This window comes from Camelus ferus, chromosome 19 (assembly GCF_009834535.1).
Source record: "Camelus ferus isolate YT-003-E chromosome 19, BCGSAC_Cfer_1.0, whole genome shotgun sequence".
NCBI lineage: Eukaryota > Metazoa > Chordata > Mammalia > Artiodactyla > Camelidae > Camelus > Camelus ferus.
In genome coordinates, this window is record NC_045714.1 from 28,670,223 (window position 1) to 28,689,292 (window position 19,070).

The 19,070-nt window shown below is 41.6% G+C and overlaps 1 protein-coding gene across 1 annotated transcript in view; it reads left to right on the top strand.

The window, feature by feature from the left end:
• The window catches only part of PAK5 (p21 (RAC1) activated kinase 5), a 245,165-nt gene that overhangs the window by 119,108 nt on the left and 106,987 nt on the right, over positions 1 to 19,070 (top strand). The gene's annotated exons all lie outside the window — the stretch shown is intronic.

Below are 19,070 nucleotides of genomic sequence, written 5' to 3' on the forward strand. Positions count from 1 at the left end.
TGGGTATGTGGGAACCTTAGGGCCTAAGTCAGGGATGCTTTCCTATGGACAGTATTGCTTTGCTTCCTCTGAGTCAGGAACAGTTCTAACCTTCTTCCCAAGTTCCATTCTAGGTTCTGTCTCCAGGGCTTACTGCGCTGCCCTTGCTGTTCAAATGTCCCAAGGCTTGGTCTTCAGATCAGTGTTGTTGCCATGTTCTCTGAGGGCTGTCTTGCCTTTTTCGTTAGTTTATTCTCTATATAGATTTTCTTGTTTCATTTCTCGGTCATTTATTTAGAGGGTGAGCAGAGGATACTCAGGCATTTCCTTTACTATCTAATGAGCCTAACAAAAGATTTCATTGTTAAAATGTATCCAGGATATGCTTGCATTTTAGTGTAAGGAACCTTCAGATAATCTAGACAGCAAAATAACTGGCTCCTACCAGCATCATTGGCACCATGGAAATGACTAATGCAGTTAGCAACTGCCCGGTGCTCCAGTCATCATGGAATTGGGTTTGGTCCAGCAAGTATTTGATTGAGTGGATCAGAGGGGCTGCTTTTCCTCATCTGTTGTCAGATGTCCTCCCACATGGTTAATAAATGTTGGTCAGTCAATTGGCCTGTGGGTGTACATCCTGAGGAAAGTCTCTCTGGTCAGAAGAAGCAAGGTCAGCCGACTGCTCTCCACGCATTCCCTCTTCTACATTTAATCCATAGTTCAGCATATTCTGAGCGGTCCCTCATATATCAGCCATTTTAGGGAACCAGGCTAGGATATAATACTTTTAGAAAGAATTCCACACATTTCAAAGTTGGACCTGTAAAAAGAAAAAATTCTAACTGGTACACTCTCATCTTCGGAATTGCCAAATCCCATACTATAAATGAGAGAGGCATGGATGAATTTGACTGACAGGTCACAGGGTGGAGCAGGGCTCTCACGCTTACAGAGACCAGGCAGTGTAAGAAACAGTATGTGGGGATGGGCCCTATGCAAATGGGGACATGTGCCTGTCTTAATACAGGGTCCATATTAACTCCTGTTTGTCATTGCTCTGTGGAAATGTAGCTCAGTTCTACCAGATACTCCAATTTTTTAAAGAGGATTTTGAAAACTGGAGTTTTCTAGTTTGAGATCTCTCAATTTTCAAACATTGTTTTGTAACAAACACACACAAATATGCAGACATCAAAAAACCCAGTTGTGCAGGGAAACAACACACATTTGTAGGCAACTGAACTGCAAACTGAATCTAGCCTGCAGACAAGTTCAAATTAAGTGTGTAGCTTGAGATCGATCAGTTTCAAAATGTAAATCCTCTCTGCATGGCACTTTGATTATTTTGTAGCAAGGAAAATAACTCTTCTGTCTTATTTATTTTTGGTTTTGCTTGCTTAGTTTTCTGCTTGGGGTTTTCCCCTTGGTGAAACTTAAAAGCCTAGTGGGTGTTGTAACAACTAAAGCTAGTACACAGGCAAAGATCATGTGTGTGTGTATGTGTGTATGTATGAGATAAAGAGAGAGAGAGAGAAATGTGGAAACAACTCAGAATCTCAACAAAGCTACACTAACTGGAAATAAGCCAAATGTTCCACAAGAGAATGATTTAAAAAAAAATCTTCCTTTATTCATTCAACGGAATACTGTGCAACCCCAAAAAGATCACACTATTGAGACACTCAATGACATGGATGAATCTCACAGCCAGTAAGCTGAGTGAAAGGAACCAGACACACAAAATAAGCATGTGTGTGTGATTCCATTTATATGAAGTTCAAGAACAGGCAAAAAAAATCAGCAGTGATAGAACTAAAAAAAAATTAATTGATGTTGATAGAACCCTAGAGGACCCACAGGAGCCTTTTAGGGCAGAGGTCCAGGTCTGTCTCATGATTCCAAGTGTGGATTTATGGCTATAAACAGTTGAGATTTCTGCATTCTACGTGCAATAAAAAGTAAGTAAATAAATGGATAGCAATGGTTGGCAATTAGCTTAATGGTTTTGCAGCTCAGGAATGACCTCTGAGCAATTTGAAGGAAGTATTCAAGGATGCCTGTTTTCACAGGTGTGAGTGGACTGGTGCTTGAAGACTAGTTCTTCCCCTTTCTCTCCAGCATGAGATGTCTGCATGGCAAATACACATATGTAGAGGTGAAGGCGATCTCCTACCCCATGTGACATGAAAGTCCAGTTTTTCCAAGTCTTCTAGGTTCCCCGCCTGTGAGATACAAGCCACCATAGAAATTGATAGTTTTCTATAAAACCTACCAGCCTTGAAGAAGTGGTGCTTTGAGGAGCATCACTTAAGTACACTGACCCCCCATTCTACCCTGCAGCACCCTAGTCTCTGCACATGGGAAAAAAATGCATAGCAGAGTAACCCTCCTCCATACATTCACAGGCTTACTATTTCTTTAAAGTTTCCCAAGGAACAGACTCAGGGGAGGAAAATAAGCACCCCAGTCTGTTTCTCTGCTACTAGAAAGTTGAGTCACCATACAGATGGTCTCTCCTGCCCCCAGGACTGGTAAGTGAGGCCCCAAAAAGAAGCAGTTGGGAAGGACCTAAAAGATCACTCAGCCTGTTTTATTTGGCATCTGCTCTTTAAGGCTGAAAGTGAGCCAAAGACGGAAAGTCTGCGGTAGAAACCAAAGGAATAACTGGAGAAGTGGGAGCATACACTGAGCCCTCAGCCAGGAGGGGCTTCTGAGGACACAGTCGAGACTGGGTTGCAACACACATGTAGGTAGTAGTTGTTTGTTGTAGCTTTTTGCTTATATGGCATGAAATGCAGGAAGGAGGGATCTGGTACAGGGGATGCAGAGAAGGATGTTGCGTCATCACAGCCTGCAGATGACATTCTCACCTGCATCGCTAAGGGCGTTGTTCCTAATTGAAAGTCGCAGTTACATCCACACATGATACTCAAAACATGAAACAACTTAGAATCTGTGTCAAGCACTTAACTTGTTTGTCTAATATAAGGAAGAGAGGGAAAATTAGAAAATGGTCTTAATCTCAACTTCCCATTATCCTTATTACTATTATTTTTAAAGGCAAGTTAAATCTCATTACAGTAAGCTTCATGGGAAATTGGGCATCTCAGCCTGTGGAACTTTCATTTGGCAAAACCAAAGGCACCTGACTTGGGGGTCAGATGCCCTCAGTCATTTTTAGCTGCATCCCTTCCAGGCTGCAGTGCAGTCTTGAGCTCACTTCGTAACTTCTCTGAGCCCTGAGGGAAGCAAAGGGAAAACGCTTTGTCCATCAGTTCCCTAAGTTTGGTATGAAAGAAAGTGAAAGGCACCTGGGAACGTAAAAAATGTCAGGTGGACGGAGGGTACCATCATTACTACTCCCGTGACTTAGACAGTGTACCGAATGTCATGTCTGTAAACGTTCCTTGACAAACTGTTTTCACAGGTGTGAGTGGACTGGTGCTTGAAGACTAGTTCTTCATTTTTATTGGAAAGGGAAGCGAGTATCTTTAGGTGTAGAAGGATAGCTAAAGAGCCTGTATTTTAATGGGGAAAAAGGAGATGTGCAGTTATGATAGAAAATACTGGGTTTTCTTCTAGCTCCTATCTCTTTCTGGCTGACTGAATGGTATTAGCTCCGTGGACCTGTTTTTTTTGTTGTTGTTGTTGTTGTTTTTTAATTTCTAAAATACAAATGCCAGCATATACCACCCTGGTCTACCTAAGAAGACTATTGTAAATATCAGAGGAAATCATATGTGTAAAAGGGACTCAAAAGTACAAAATAAGAGACTGTATGGCTGGGAGTTTATACTACTTTCCCCTTCTCTTCTCAGAAAGGTTTCTAACCGATATGTTGAGGGTTCTGAGAAGATTAATCAAGCCATCTATCCCTCTTGCCATTCTACCTGAATTTTTTCTTTTTTTAAAAAATCCTAATAAATATAGTAATCAGCAAAGGCATTGCATGCGTCAGAATCCCCATGATGGTCAACGTTCTCACATCATGGGCTGTTGTCAAGAAGTTGAAGGCACTTTATGGCCTGATGTTTTACTGTCTCAATGATGACTGTAGTTGAGAAAAGCATGTAATAATTTATTGTTTAAGTGAGGGCTGGTTTGAGAGTAGAAAGGAGAGCTAATCATAATGGTGCTAGGACAGCAGTCATAAACTAGGACAGTTCTGGGCCAAAAAAAAAAGAAAAAGATTTAAAAGCTTACCTGTTAAGTCAAGTCGTAATTTTGTCTAATATGTTCTACTCACTAAGCCAGGCGTGGGAAAGATTTTTAAAGACAATCAAACTAAGTGTATGCCGTGGTCTGGCCTTCAGGAAGCCAAGAAGCAGCTTATGAAATTCAGTGATGCAAAAAGAATAATTGAAAGGCACCATGTTAGCAAGTGTTGGATTGAGTAGGGTGAAAGTGTGGAGACTGAGACATGACTCTGGAAACTCAGACATCCTTGAGTTTCTGGGGAGCCTTTCTGGGAGGGAAAGCTTTAGATAGGTGGAAAAGATGGGTTGGGATCTCAGTGGATGTGGAGAAGCCAGAGTGGGAGGCATTCTAGGCAAGCAGGGTATCCTGGATCAACACAAAAAAGGATACGTTTTCCTGGCCGCATGTAAAAGGGAGAGAGAAGGCTGTAAAGGAATTTTAAAAGGATGGAATTTAGCCTTTCAACAAATATTTATTGAGCATTGATTTCTAAATGCCAGGGATATAGAGTGAACAACAAAATCCTTCTTCTTACAGAATTAACATTCAAATGTATCTTAAGAACTTTCTTAAAATCGATTATCTCCTCCATACTCCTCCTCCAGCTTTTAGATGGCAAGAAAGAAAAGGGAATTTGGAAAGAAGGGGAATGCTACTGGAAGAGAAGAAATCAGAATGATTCAGTTCATGTTTTGTTAGAATAATAAGGGAACCCCAGCCACTGAGCTAACCGATCTTCCTAAACCAGAATTTGAGACGCAGACAGGGTTTTTATCAAGCATCCATCCATCCATTCATTCAACAAACATTTATTGAGACCCTCCTAGGTGCCTGGCACTGGGCTACTGGGGACCCAGTAGCGAGAAACCTGGGGAAAGCTCTTTGCCTTTAAGGAGTCCTTAATCTCATAAAATTGAGCCTTTCAAGATCACATATCCCAAGCTAAAGAGATGACTTTTTTTTAATAAAGGATCTTTAAACACCTTTTTATATTTTCACTTTATTAATGCAGAGCTCATAAGGGGAAAATAGTTATTCACTTTTCTCTATAATAGTTTCCTTGCTCTGATTATTACTGTGTGGGCCCAAGTCTTCACTCCTGCAAATTTAATAGATGCCTGTGGCAACTGGGAATCATTGACAGACGAAAAGGAAACTCTCCCACATGTCTGTTGCAGAGAGTAGGAGACCATTTGTCATGTTACAAGAGGGCTCATTTGGAATATGTGGGATGATGACCCGACTATGAGGCTGCCCACGCCCCCACAATGACTCAGATAACACAGTATATTTGTAATGTTGTAATACAAAGTTAATATCATTGTGTAAAACAGAAATGACCCTGTTAGTCATAGAGCTTTGGAGCACACATCAAAATCACAGCAACACAGATGGTGAGACCTACTCTTAGAGATTCTAATTCAGAAAGGCTGGGGCAGAGCTGAGAATTTGCATTTCTAACAATTCCAGGTGATGCCTGTGGTGACCATCCAGAGGCTATGTGTTGAGAACCATTGCGTATTCCTTCTATATGACTATAATATGCATATAAAATCGGTTGATCTGTCGATATATAGATTACGATGGTTATGAAAGCGGCCATTGTATTCACATAACTGACTACGACTGGGCTGCCCATTGTGGTAGCCACTTGGCAAGTGTGGCTCTTGAATTCTTGAAAGGTGGCTATTGCCATGTGTTGAAATAAAAATATTTTGGATCTCTTATGTTAAATAAAATATACTGTTAAGAATAAGTTGACCTGATTTTTAAAAGTTTTAATGTGGCTGCTAGGAAATTTAAAATTAAGACATGTGGCTTGCATTATATTTCTACTGTTCGGAACTGGTCTGTAAAGCTTTTCCAAATGTGTATGCAGAGGGTTTGGAGTTTTTTGTTTCTAGAATTTGGAATTTTTTTCAGAACTTAAGAGTTACCAGCAGAGGAAAAGAAGATACTGTGCTTTTTTGTGTGTAGATAAATGATGTACTTTTCAGCAATGCCCTTTTCATTCAAATTGTTTTGAATAACACTTAACAAGATAATGTTCACAGAGATTTTGTTTTCAATCGATGCTTGACCATCTCCATACCATAATTAATGTTGGATCAATTTCTCATGAGTTTTCTTTATCCCTTGGGGTTGCTGAGAAATGCTTACCTTCAGAAGCAAAGGCTATAAATGGCCACTGAACTTCCCTCCTTTGAATCCATTTGGACCCCTTTTTCAATGCACATAAATCAGTTACAGATGGATTGTAAACCTCAGCTTAGGAGAATATATTCATGATCTTGGTGAAAGCAAAGACTTTTAAAACAGGACACAAAATATAATAGACACAATGAAAAGATATTTAAATTGGACTAATTAAAATTACATGTGTTTATTAAAAGCATTATTAAAAGTGAAAAAAATCATTGAGTGAGTAAATATTTAAATACATATGTTCAACAAAGGACTTTCATCCAGAATTTATAAAGCGCTCCATCATGAGTAAGAAACAGGGAGAGAATCCAATGGGAAAATGGGCAAGAGACTTGAACAGATATTTCATAAAGGAGCCAACACATATGAACAATGCTCAGACTCATTAATCGTCAGGGAAATACAAAATAAAACCACAATGAAATGCCACTCCACACCCACCAGCATGGCTATAACGAGAAAGACTGACAACAGAAAGTGTGGATGAGGATGTAGGCCACGCATAAGCTGCTGGTAGGAGTCTAAATTGTGTAACCACCTTGGAAAGTTGATTGGAACTACCTACTGAAGCCAAATAAACACATAACTTTGACCCAACAATTCCACTCCTAGGTCTACATGTGCCCACCAATAATGCATCATGCGTTGTGTTCACCACAAGACAAGTACTAGAACATTCATGGCATTATTTCTGATAGTTCCAGACTGGAAACCACCAAGATGGTCCATCCACAGGAGAGTGAACTTATAAATTGTGGTATAATCACACGACGGAATGCTAGACAGCAAGGGGAAAGAGTGTGCAACGTGGATAAATCTCACAACTGTGGAATCACAGACACTTGATCTAAAAGAATACATGTGGTGTGATTCTATGCATAGAAAATTCAAAATCCAGCAGAACCAATCTCTTGGGAGAAGTCAGGCTTACAGTTTATCTCTGGTGCAGCAGCTGATTCCGGCACAGCTGGAGGGAGGTTTCCAGCTCTTTTCTCCTTGATGTGCACTGTGGTTTCAGGAATGTGTTCCTTTGTGAAAACTCATTATGCTGTACCCTTGTGATTTGTGTGCTTTCCTGTATGTGTACTATAGTCCAATAAAACACTTTAACAAAAAGAAGAGGAAAGTCAAAGTCAACGCCCATGGCTGCTCCCAAAAGAAACTTACCTCCTTAAAACACACACACACACAATAACCATAGCTGTACCTCACAACTTATAACTATAGATTGCAAAAATAAATAAACAAAAAATAAAACTATAGGTTGCAATTGGCTTAGTGAAATTGTTTAATATAATGAGGATTTTGGAACTGTCAGTTCACTTAAATTTCTCACTAAACACATATCATTGAAAATAAAAAATATAATAATAACCATTGAATTGTAGAACCTTAAGTGAATTCTATATTCAATCAGATATCATGTAGCTAATAGAGATCTTATATGATTCAACGGTCCTAAAAAACCCAAAAAGTAAAGGATCTTGATGGCAAGCATATTCTAAAGATCACAAGACTTGAAAAATTCTAAATGATTCCACGTATTTTTGACAGTCATAAATTAATACAACTGTCATCCAATTATTTCCATTGGATTTAAATGGTAAATTATACATAGGCATTATTTTAGAAAGTATGATTTGTTCAACACAGCCTATTCCAAAGCCTTCATGAATGTACTGATGTTTTCTTCCCTGGGAGGAAGTTGGTCTTAATGCATATTTTTATAGAGCACTAATTAACTGAAAATTATATGACTCAAAAGTCATTTGCTCAAACTTTGGGTTTTTATAAGTGTATGACTGCAGTGTAGTAATGTAATATCCAGGCATGGCTACTCTGAAATGCTACATTATTGACATGACTTCACTAATTTAGTGTGTTGTATGCCTCTTTGAGTTAGAAATGAGTGTAATTACTGTTCTTTGGCTTTATTAAAATTGCAGTTTTGGGGGGGGTATGTGAGTGAGAGGCAGAGACACAGATGGGGAGGGAGGGAGGGAAAGATGGAAATGGAGGGGTAGAGGAAAGATGGAGAGAGAAAGGATGGAGGTAAAGAAGAAGAGGGAAAGAAACTTACCACTATAATTAATCAGATTCTCATTTCTTCATTGACTTCCTCATTTGCTGGGATTCAAAAGTCAAATCAATTTTTCCTTGCCATGCTGTGTTTCAGAGCAGTGCTTTAAATAAATGTCTTTTCCCACACTTAGATTATCAAGAATAATATCAGATTTATAAAGAATGAGGCTCCTATCCCTTTTCTGAAAAAGGAATATCAATTAGCTTCACAAATGGTCAATTACATTCTTTCATCATAAAGGATTTATTTGTCATTCATAGGCCCAGATATGAATTCACTCAAATTGCATGGTACATAGAACAAGATAGAAATGTGTTACAGTATTGATCCATGATTTGCTGGTAAGGGAGGAACTGGCATTGCTTTTGTTAATTAACCTATGAGACGGACTTTTTGCTTTGTGAGTTTGTGTGTTGATGGGGGGAGGTTTTGTTTGTTTGTTTCTTTGTGTTTTGTTTTGTTTTTTAATGAAGAACTAATTCAGTACTTGTCTGCCAGGTTTACACAGCTGCTAAGCTGGTATTGGCCTATGTAAAACTCACACTCTTTCCAGGATAACATCCTGCCTCCCAAGTTTGGAGCTTCATCATTACCACCCCTAAATTTTTTTAAATGCCATAATTACAAATTTCCAAAGTGTTAATGTATATTTCGCAACTCTGTAAAAAGGCATTATGAGTGAGTAAGAACTGGGGTGATGATTAATTTCCAGTGCCTGTTCTTTTCCTTCTAAAATAACTAAATGAATGAAGTTGAATCAGCTACTTCGAAAAACTCACTGAGAGTTAGAGTTCCTTTGGTGTCAAATACATTCATTTAAATCATATTATATGGAATTTTTAACCATGGAATAAAAGCATAGTCTAACTGCCAATTGAAATAAAATTATGATTGACCCTTACTAGGGTTCATAGGTAAATCTCTACACGTACAGTGGCAAAGATGGGTACTTAACAGGCCCAAATCCTGTTCCAGGAGTTTATTAGCATTTTTATATGAAAGACATAGTACAAACCAGTCATTAAAAAGGGGGGACTGCAACAGTGATCTTTAACCTTCTAATTGCGTTCATGCAATGAATGTGGCTTTCATATTTCTTGACACTAATGTCAAGTTAGAAGCAATACTGGTGAAACAGGTCCTGATGTCTGTCTGCCTTATTTTATTTGAAAAGTTTTTTAAGTCTCAGGAATTCTGTTGGAATGAGCCATCACTAAATGTTGATTCTCTGGAAAAGAGAATGTATGATAAGCAAAGGTTTTTGTTTGTTTGCTTTTGTTTTGGGAGGAAGTAATTAGGTTTGTTTATTTACTTTTTTGATGGAGGTACTGGGGGTTGAACCCAGGACCTTGTGCATGCTAAGCATGCACTGTACCACTGAACTATATCCTCCCTGATCCGATAAACAAAATTTGAACAACAAGTGATGTCTGGACCTGGGCAGGTTCACTGATCTCTTTGCACATGGACTTAAACTTAATTCTGCATCATAAGGTAGGCTTAGCAATTTTAGAGGCTTTTAGAGGGAGGAACCAGCAGCCCCATTTCAAGGTAAGGCACAACTGAGATTTGTGATCAGCTGTCAAATGTTTGGAAAACAAGTCATTGTTTGAAAATCAAAGGTCAAAACATGACCCCAAATAAAAAGTGTTTATAAAAATAAAGTATCTTAAATTGCATACTGAGTATGAAGTAGTCTTGCGAGGAAATGTGTTGTTTTGTAATGAGCTAATGGGTCATATTCTTTGGATATGAAGACTGTAAGATGGCTCGTTACCAGCATATGCTTATGATTTCATTTTTCTTTTCCTTGTAAATATTATAATAATATTTGTGACTTAAGTTATGACTCTTAAACATTAAAATTAGATGGTTCTGATAACTGAGAGTGACCAGTAATCTATGGGGTCTTCCCAATTTTTAGTTCAGGCAAAAGAATAGGAAAAAACAAGGTGGTTTCCTATTTGAACCCTATAAAACATGGGCTATTTAATCATGTTACTGATTGCAGGGGTGTTTGAGAAAGATGGTCATCAATCCTCCTCTTTCCATAGAGTTTATGATTTTGGTGACAGTAGGGCCTTTGGGACACTTTTAGCTCCAAAACAACATCTCTTCTTTACCTCACTCTTTCCCTGCCTCTCACCGTCCTCCTGTGAGTCCTCAGTAGTCATGTGCATCCATCTTTTGGTAGAGATGTTACCCAGTTTACTTTAACTCTGTGGGTTTCTCTTTCCCAGGGACCCCTGCATGGGGAACGTTTCCAAGGGCGTCTCCTCTCCGGCATGTCTCAGCATATGTTTCTGGGAGGCGGCTGTGGACACATGGAGGCTATACTGCCCCACCTAACATCTTCCCTTGGCTTTCTCTGGCTCCCCAGCCTCTATGTAGGGGGCAGACAGAAGTGGTGAAGGACTGATACCCTGGGAGCATCTCTCAGCAAATGATGGCTAGTGGCTTATGTATAAACACTGAGCTTCCAGCTCCTGGTTGGGATGTAAGGACCAGATAGGAGACAACTCGGAAGCACCTTTACACTGTCTTCCAGAGGTCCCCCAGCAGGACTGAGACCCAGATGTCCGCAGCAGTCACTTGTTCATTAGCTCAGCTTGCATTGGCCGCCTGCCTTCCCCACCATTGCTTCCTGAGGCTACTTTACAGATAAACTACTTGCACTCAACTTCAGGTCCTAGAGTCTGCCTCCTGGGACCAGCCCACCTAAGGCAACATACTTCTTTCAAAAGTGACATGCTGTGCCGTAGCAATGTTGTATTTGATCAGAAGGCAGTTCCCTTTGGGAATTGCCCAACTACACTATTTTGCAGCCGACCACAAACCCCCAGGCTGTGCCATTGTCAGCCTGCCCTCCGCAGGGCTCTGGCTGCCATCTTGATTTCTCCTCCAGTGGCCATGGCTCTCCTTTGTTTTTCTCACCAGGGGCAGAGCTGCTGACAATTTTTCTATCAACTGACCAAAGTGAGTTATTCATAAATAGCCACCTATTTTATGATACTTTTGGTTGACGCACTGGGCAAAGGGGACAGTGTTTTGAGATGCGCTTTTTCAAAGATCTGGGGCACAGCATCTTGTCCTCAGACAAGAATTTTCTCTGTGGGCATCTGCATATAAAGACTCCTGGATGCTACTATGGCCCACAGGCCGATTTGGTCATCATGTAACCATAGAAATGGCCCAGAAAGTCAAATGTGTTCTAGTTACTTCTACACATGACTCTAAGTATGCACATAACATGTCCACAGATGAATCCACAGAGATACCCAAGAGACTGGGCTGTTAAACTATTCTTCTTGCTCTAAATTCCAGTGGACCTCAAACTTCAAAGTAACAATTGTGGGATACACAGGATCAAAAAGTCATTTTAGATAAAGACTTAGAATCTGAACAAGCCATGTACCTAGTGCCAGTTGCTGGAGATATCTTCCTCCAGGCCAGTTTGCAGGGTGTCTCTTGCTTATCAGAAATGTCATAGCTAGGTTCCAAATCGTTAAACGCTTGAAGCATGAAGGCTGGGGGAAGAAGTACTTGTTGGTCTGGTGCAGTTGCTAGAGAGGTTAGGGAACTCAAGACGGAGTTAGGAATGACAGATATAGACACAAAGGGAGAAGAGGGATAAAGGAGGAGAGGCAGTTAAGAGTCTGTCTGAAATCAATTGAGTGTCCATCTGCTATTGAACTTCATTGTAACACTGATTACAGGTGATTGGTATTTGGCTGAGCAGATAATTAGACTGGCCATGGAATGAGAGGAAGCAAACATGGATGGTTGAAATCCTGCATCCTGATTTCCTCCCCTCTCCAGAGCAGAGTTTGAGGGACCGCGATGTGGCAGACAGAACCTCCCACGGCTTCTGCTGAGGGAGGGTGTTTGCAGAGCAGTGACAGCTCCTGACTCAGAAAACAAATGAGGCAGTACCTGGGGAGAGAAATATTCGACTTACAGACCTTAATTATGAGAAACAAAGGCAACGAAGGCTCAGGGTTCTTTGAGAACAGTTTGAAATATCACTTCGATGTAAATGCAGCCGTTAGTCTGAGGGAACTATTTTCTGATGGTTCCGAACGCACATCTAGCGATGGGGCTGAGTCCCCGCTGTCCCTGCACCCCCAGTGATGGAGCTGTACCTGCACTGATGTAGCTGGACTTCCATCACTGTTACCGTCACTTTGTGGGACTGGCTAGAAAAACCGCTAGTTAAAATCTAGATAGCAGTCACTTCTCTAGGCAAGTTGTTTTCATATGTCAAATGTTCACATTTCACAACAAGCCTGAGTGGTTTCGTGCTGATGGGGACACTGAGGCAAGGAGATTCGAGGCTGAAAATGTTTTTATGTGCCTGCCAGGCCCAATTTTATTATTTCTAAAACAACTTCATTGTGGTGTAATTTCTGTACAGTAAAACTGCACACATTTCAGATGCACAGTTTGATGGATTCTGATAGATGTGTACGCCTATGAAACCACCACCACAATCAAGAGGGCTAATGGTTCCATCCCTCCCCACATGGCTTTTTTGCTTTTTTTTGTGTGTGTGTGTGTTTGTTTGTAACATTTTTTATTGATTTATAATAATTTTACAATGTTGTGTCAAATTCCAGTGTAGAGCACAATTTTTCAGTTATACATGAACATATATATATATTCATTGTCACATTTGTTTTTCTCTGTGAGCTACCACAAGATCTTGAATATATTTCCTTGTGCTATACAGTATAATCTTGTTTATTCTATATTTTGAAATCCCAGTCACTAGGTTTTTTGTGTGTGTGTATTTTTTATCACATATAAGTGATATTGCACAGTATTTGTCTTTCTCTGTCTGACTCATTTCACTTAGCATAATACCCTCCAAGTCCAGCCATGTTGCTGCCAATGGCAAAATTTCCTTCTTTTTTTATGGCTGAGTAGTATCCCATTGTATATATATACCACATCTTCTTTATTCATTTATCCTTGATGGACATTTAGGCTGCTTCCATATCTTGGCCATTGTAGACAATGCTGCTGTTAACATTAGGATGCATGTATCTTTTCAAATTAGTCTCTTTTTTTTCAGCTATGTACCCAGGAGTGGCATTGCTGGATTACGTAGTGTAGCTCTATTTTTAGTTTTTTGAGAAATCTCCATCCTGTTTTCCACGGTGGCTGTAGCAATTTACAGTCCCACCAACAGTGTACAAGGGTTCCCTTTTCTTCACAACCTCACCACCAAGATTGAAATGTTGTAAGTGCCCCTGACTTGTTCTTCATTCCTATCCTGTGCTTCTGCTCGGTGAGCTGCTGTCTCCCAGTGTGCTGGGAGGGGTTACCAAGGTTCCCCAGACTCCACCTGCACCTGGCTATACCAGGAGAATGGAGAAGGGGCCATCGCTGGGCACACGGCTGCTGTCAGCCAGGGAAGAGGCCCCAGTCGGGAGAAACCCGTGCCCTCACAGGATGGACGACAGCCAGCAGGATCAGGGACGCTCTGAGCCAGGATTCATTACCCATTATGTGAACACACAAGCATCTTCCCTCTGTTCCTAAAGACCTTGGAATAGTCTTGTCTCTCCTTTCAGGAAGATGTTCAAGGTTAAGGGAAAGGCTCTACCATCTAAATGACACAAGGTGCACATGGAAGGAAAGCAGAATTTGTGTGAAGTAACACATTTCACAGTGGCTCTTCCAAGGGCTCTCGGGGGAAGTCTTCTTTGGAAGAAGGAAGGCAGCGAAGTCTTCCCTCTGTGCTCTGCGTCTCAACCCATCCATTGCCCTCAGTGTCCGCTAAGGCTGTGCTCCAGCCAGTTATAGACTCTTCCCACCTCCCCAGGAGGCACCCGCTTCTCTCTACCTTGGTGTCTGTTTAAATATTTGGAAGGGCTTTATCGCAGCCCTTGCCCCCCACCATCTCAGAGACATCATTGATCCTGCCCTCATCCTGGAGTGGATAATCTCACATGCACACACACACACACACACACCCCTCCACAGGCTTCCCTTCATGCAGCCACTTGTCACAATCTGTTTCAATTACCTATTTATTTGTCTGACTGCTCATGAGGACAAAGACCCTATTACATGCACCAGTGTATTCTCAGTGCCCCGTTCATGGTAGACACAGCATAAATGTTAATTGAAGTGGAAAAGCGACCTACCTTAGTGACTCCAGAAATGTGTTTGGCCATATTTGGAGCCACCGTTTGCTGCATTTGAAATTAATCACGATGTATTTACATGTCTAGCCCGTGTCTTTGAAAAACATGAAACCTGGGGAAGCTCTGTCCTGATTGAGATCCAGAGTAGCGCCTGGACGATGAGAAGGGCGTAAAGTGATCTTTCCCAGTGTGCCCTGGAGGAAATCAGGATTCAGAATAGCGCAGTAAAATTGGAAGTGTCAGGATAGAATCCAGGGAAGGAAAGCACAAGGAACCCTGATTAGGGAGGAGAAACAGTTTGCAAGTGAGATGGAAAATGATACACCGCAGGCGGAAGTGTCACTGGATAATATCCAGGAGGGCTGATGTGACTGAAGGTTCCCTGAAAGGCAAGTCTTGGCAGCAGGCCTAAAAGGAGAGATGTGTAGGCGTGATGTGTGTGGTAGGGGGTCTCTCAGCACCACCCACATACACTGAGCTTTTCCCTTTTCTCCCAGCTGCCAATTTGTGCAGCTCTGGAGCCAAGGTCCCTTTTTTCCTGAGCAAAGCTATACAGCCTGGAGACAAGATGGGCCGGCAGTTCTGGTATAGAACACCCAGGAGTAGCTCTCCTACCCACTGAGCTGGCAGGAGGGGACAGCTCCGTCATCCCGTGGGTGAGATGATTCCAAGGCACATGTTTTACACCTCAGCGGTCCCAGCAGGACTGAGCCTCCACCACGGGCTGCTGTAGCTAGAGAAGTAGCTTGTCCTTAATTAGCCATCTTCCCCTCCCATATCCCTTCCTACTTCCTAACAGGGCACTTCCCAGATAAACTTGCACTCAACCCTGGCCTCAGGGTCTGCTGTACAGGCCACCTCTAACTTCAAGAATGCATCAGTCAGGGTGCAGGTAAGAAAGAGAACCCACTCCGGTGGTTCAGATGAACAGAGTCAATGGAAGGGATACCCAAGGAGGTGTGGACAGGGTTAAGGAAGCAAACAAAAGGCCCGGACAAGGGAACAAGGGGTGTAATATTTTCCGGGCACTGTGGTCATGGGGGGATGCAGCTACCCCCAAAGACAAAGTGTCAGCGCAGGAAGGGAGGGAGTAGGAAAGAAATACCCCTACCTACGTCTCCTCCTGCCCAGAAGGCACCTTCCCGTGCCTCCCCCAGTGGCCGAACCCATCCTGACACCAGTCATCAAGGAAATCTGGGCCAGATGGCTTACATGGGTCGCCTCCAAGGACACAGCGAAGGATGGAGATTGGACTTGGCAGAGCACAGAGAATAAGTAGCCCGCATGGTGCTCCTACTTATCATAGTGGAGTCTTGGCTCCTGCTGGTGCCATGTCAGATTCGAGATTCTGTTACTGAAGAGCTCAGAGCCTTTCTTGTCCACTCTAGAGAGGATTAAAAACATTAAGCCATTAAGAAAAAAAAGAAATCAAGACTCCTTGAGCTCCAAGAAGGGATCAACTAAAATTGTTCATTCCATGTAGCAGTACTTTGCTAATCAAGAAAATGGGTTCAAATGTAATATACTTTTTCATTGGAAACTTCAAGGGCAGAGATGGAAATAATGCAGGCAGAATGGGGCTGCCCTTCAGAATATAGATGATGCAATTGACAGGTGAAATGTTCAGTAAACAAGCAGAAGCAGAGGTAGCATGAACAGCTGGCATTTATCAAATAAAATAATGCCGTTTGCAGCAGCATGCATGGACCTGGAGATCGTCATACTACGTGAAGTAAGGCAGAAAGAGAAAGACAAATACCATTTGATATCACTTATACATGGAATCTAAAAAAAAAAAAAAGACACAAATAACTTATTTACAAAACATAAACAGCCTTACAGACATAGAAAACAAACATATAGTTAGCAGGGGGAAAGGGGGTGGGAGGGATAAATTAGGAGTTTGGGATTAGCAAATACTAGCTACTATATACAAAATAGATAAATAACAAGGTCCTACTGTATAGCAGTAGTGTATAGTACAGTGTATAGTGTATAGTAGTGTACTGTATAGCACAGGGAACTATATTCAGTATATTCAATTCAATATGGCCTATCATGAAAAAATATGAAAAGGAATATATATATTTGTACACACACATACAGCACACACACACAACTGAATGACTATGCTGTACACTGGAAATTAACATAACATTGTAAATTGACTATACTTTTATTAAAAAAAGCTGGCACGTATCAAGTACTAGCCATGTGCCCGACTATGCTATGAGCACTGTAAGTATTACATACCTCTTGAAATCCTCAAAACAGCCCAGGTGCATATATATCAGCTGTCCACCTTTGAATTCGTCTGCTCGGGCTGCTGTAACAAAGTACCTGCAAGTTGGCTGGCTTAAACAACAAAAATTCATTGACTCACAGTTCTGGAGGCTGGAAGTGTCCAAGATCAAGGTGTCAGCAGGGTGGGTTTCTCCTGAGAGCTCTGAGGAAAAAAGGCTGATCTCTCCTAGCTTCTGGTGGTTTGCTGGCAATCTTTGGCATTCCTCAGCTTCTTAGATCTCTGTCTTCATTTTCACGTGATGAGTGTGTGTGTGTGTCCAAACTTCCCCTTTTCTAGAAGGGTAGCATTCTTACTGGATTCAGGCCCACCTCAATGACCCCATTATAAGTAATTATTACATCTGCAGTGACCTTATTTCCAAATAAAGTCACATTCTTTGGCATTGAGAGTTAAGACTTCAACATATGAATTTGGTTGGTGGGGAAGGAGACCCACAATTCAACCCATAGCACCATTGTTAGGCAAGAAAACTGAGTCAGCAAGAATTTAAGCAACAAAAAGTTTACCCAACCAGAAAATGCTTTAAAAGGTATCCAGGGTGCTCCAAAACATCATTTGTTGGAAGCATGGGGTTCATGCTGTGGGAAGGGCCAGGACAAAGTTGGATGAAGATTAGAGATATCAGGACCAAGCTGTCCCCAAGAAGGAAAGAGATTAACTGCAGGCTGGAAGGAGAGTGTGTGTCCGTAGACCCTGAGAGGTTGGGGCTGGCAGAGGTCTTAGGAGAAGGAAGGGAGAAAGTCAGGTTAGACCTCCCTGGACAGCAGATCCTCCGGTTGTAGGGGGCATCTGTTTGGGGAATATGGCAGGCACGTTCCCCAAATTGCCATCAAGTCAGTTAGGTATAGCTCAGTGGTAGAGTGCGTGCTTAGAATGCACAAGGTCCTGGGTTCAATCCCCTGTCCCTCCATTCAAAAATAGTAAATAAATACATAAATAAATAAACCTAATTACCTCCTCCATTAAAGAAAAAAACCACAACATTTAGGCAAAAAAAGAACATCTGCCACCTATTTACTGGAAAAGGTGGAGCTGGAGCTGGTGGGAAACTCCGTACCTTAAGCCAAAGGGCTTACAAATACTAATGCCTGAATGAAGAAACATCTGCATGAATGAGTTTAATCAGTTTGGTCATTAATTTTTATTTGGGGGTGGAGAACAGGCTTATTCTTTAAAAAGCAACAGAGGCCATTCCAGATGCAGTGTGAACATCCCTGGGAGCAAGGGAAGGGCAGGGAGAAGAGGGTCAGCATGCTGCCTTAGCAAACCAAGGTGCTCAAATTATTCGCGACAAAGGAAACTGGCAAATTATCAGTAGCTTCCTCTCTGCACATGTCCAAACCTTGAACGCTGCCTTTTCTCAAAGCCTTCCATGCCTTACTAACTTTCCCATCTTCAGTGCCTTCTGATTTAGCCAGAGTAAGCAAACAGCTTCAAAACTCTTAGTGGCTTAACGCAGTAGGTGTTTATTTCTTCTTCATTTCCCGGTCCAGCACAGAAGTTCTGGTCCAGCTGCCTCCCAATCCCCTTTGGGAACCGGAGCTCTTGGGGAGTTTCCCAGAGTCACATAACTAGGACAAGTGGCAGAACCATGATCTGAACCCAGGCAGTCCATTTCCAAGGAGTTAAAGATGCTTTTACAATTCCAGTTACAATCTCTCTGATAGCTGGCTTATTTCTGTAATAAAAAAAAAAAAATCCAGGTTCCTAATGGCCTGGCGAAATAAAGGTGTATTCCTTCACAGTCCAAGGTGAGTGGTCCTCAAGGTGTTGGCTGCCCACCACATGGTCCTTCAGGGACCCAAGCTGCTTCTGCCTTAAGCTTTCACTCTCTGCTTTCTATTAACTGGAATATGGAGAAAAAGAGCTGGGGATCACTTGTGAATTTGGGGCCAGGCCTGGAAGTGGGATAAACCAACTATCATCTGTATTTCATGGGGCTGAACTTAACCACATGACCATACCTAACTGCAAAGGTGCCTGGGAAGTGGAGTCTAATGGAGAAAAAGGGAAAAGGTTTCTGTTACAACTTCACACCTCAGTCCCATCCATGTGGGGAAAAAGGAAGAAGATAGGTTCTCTGAGATTTCATAATGTCATAGGGAATTTTATTTCCCTTCAGTCTGTCCTGTATTAATAAAAATTA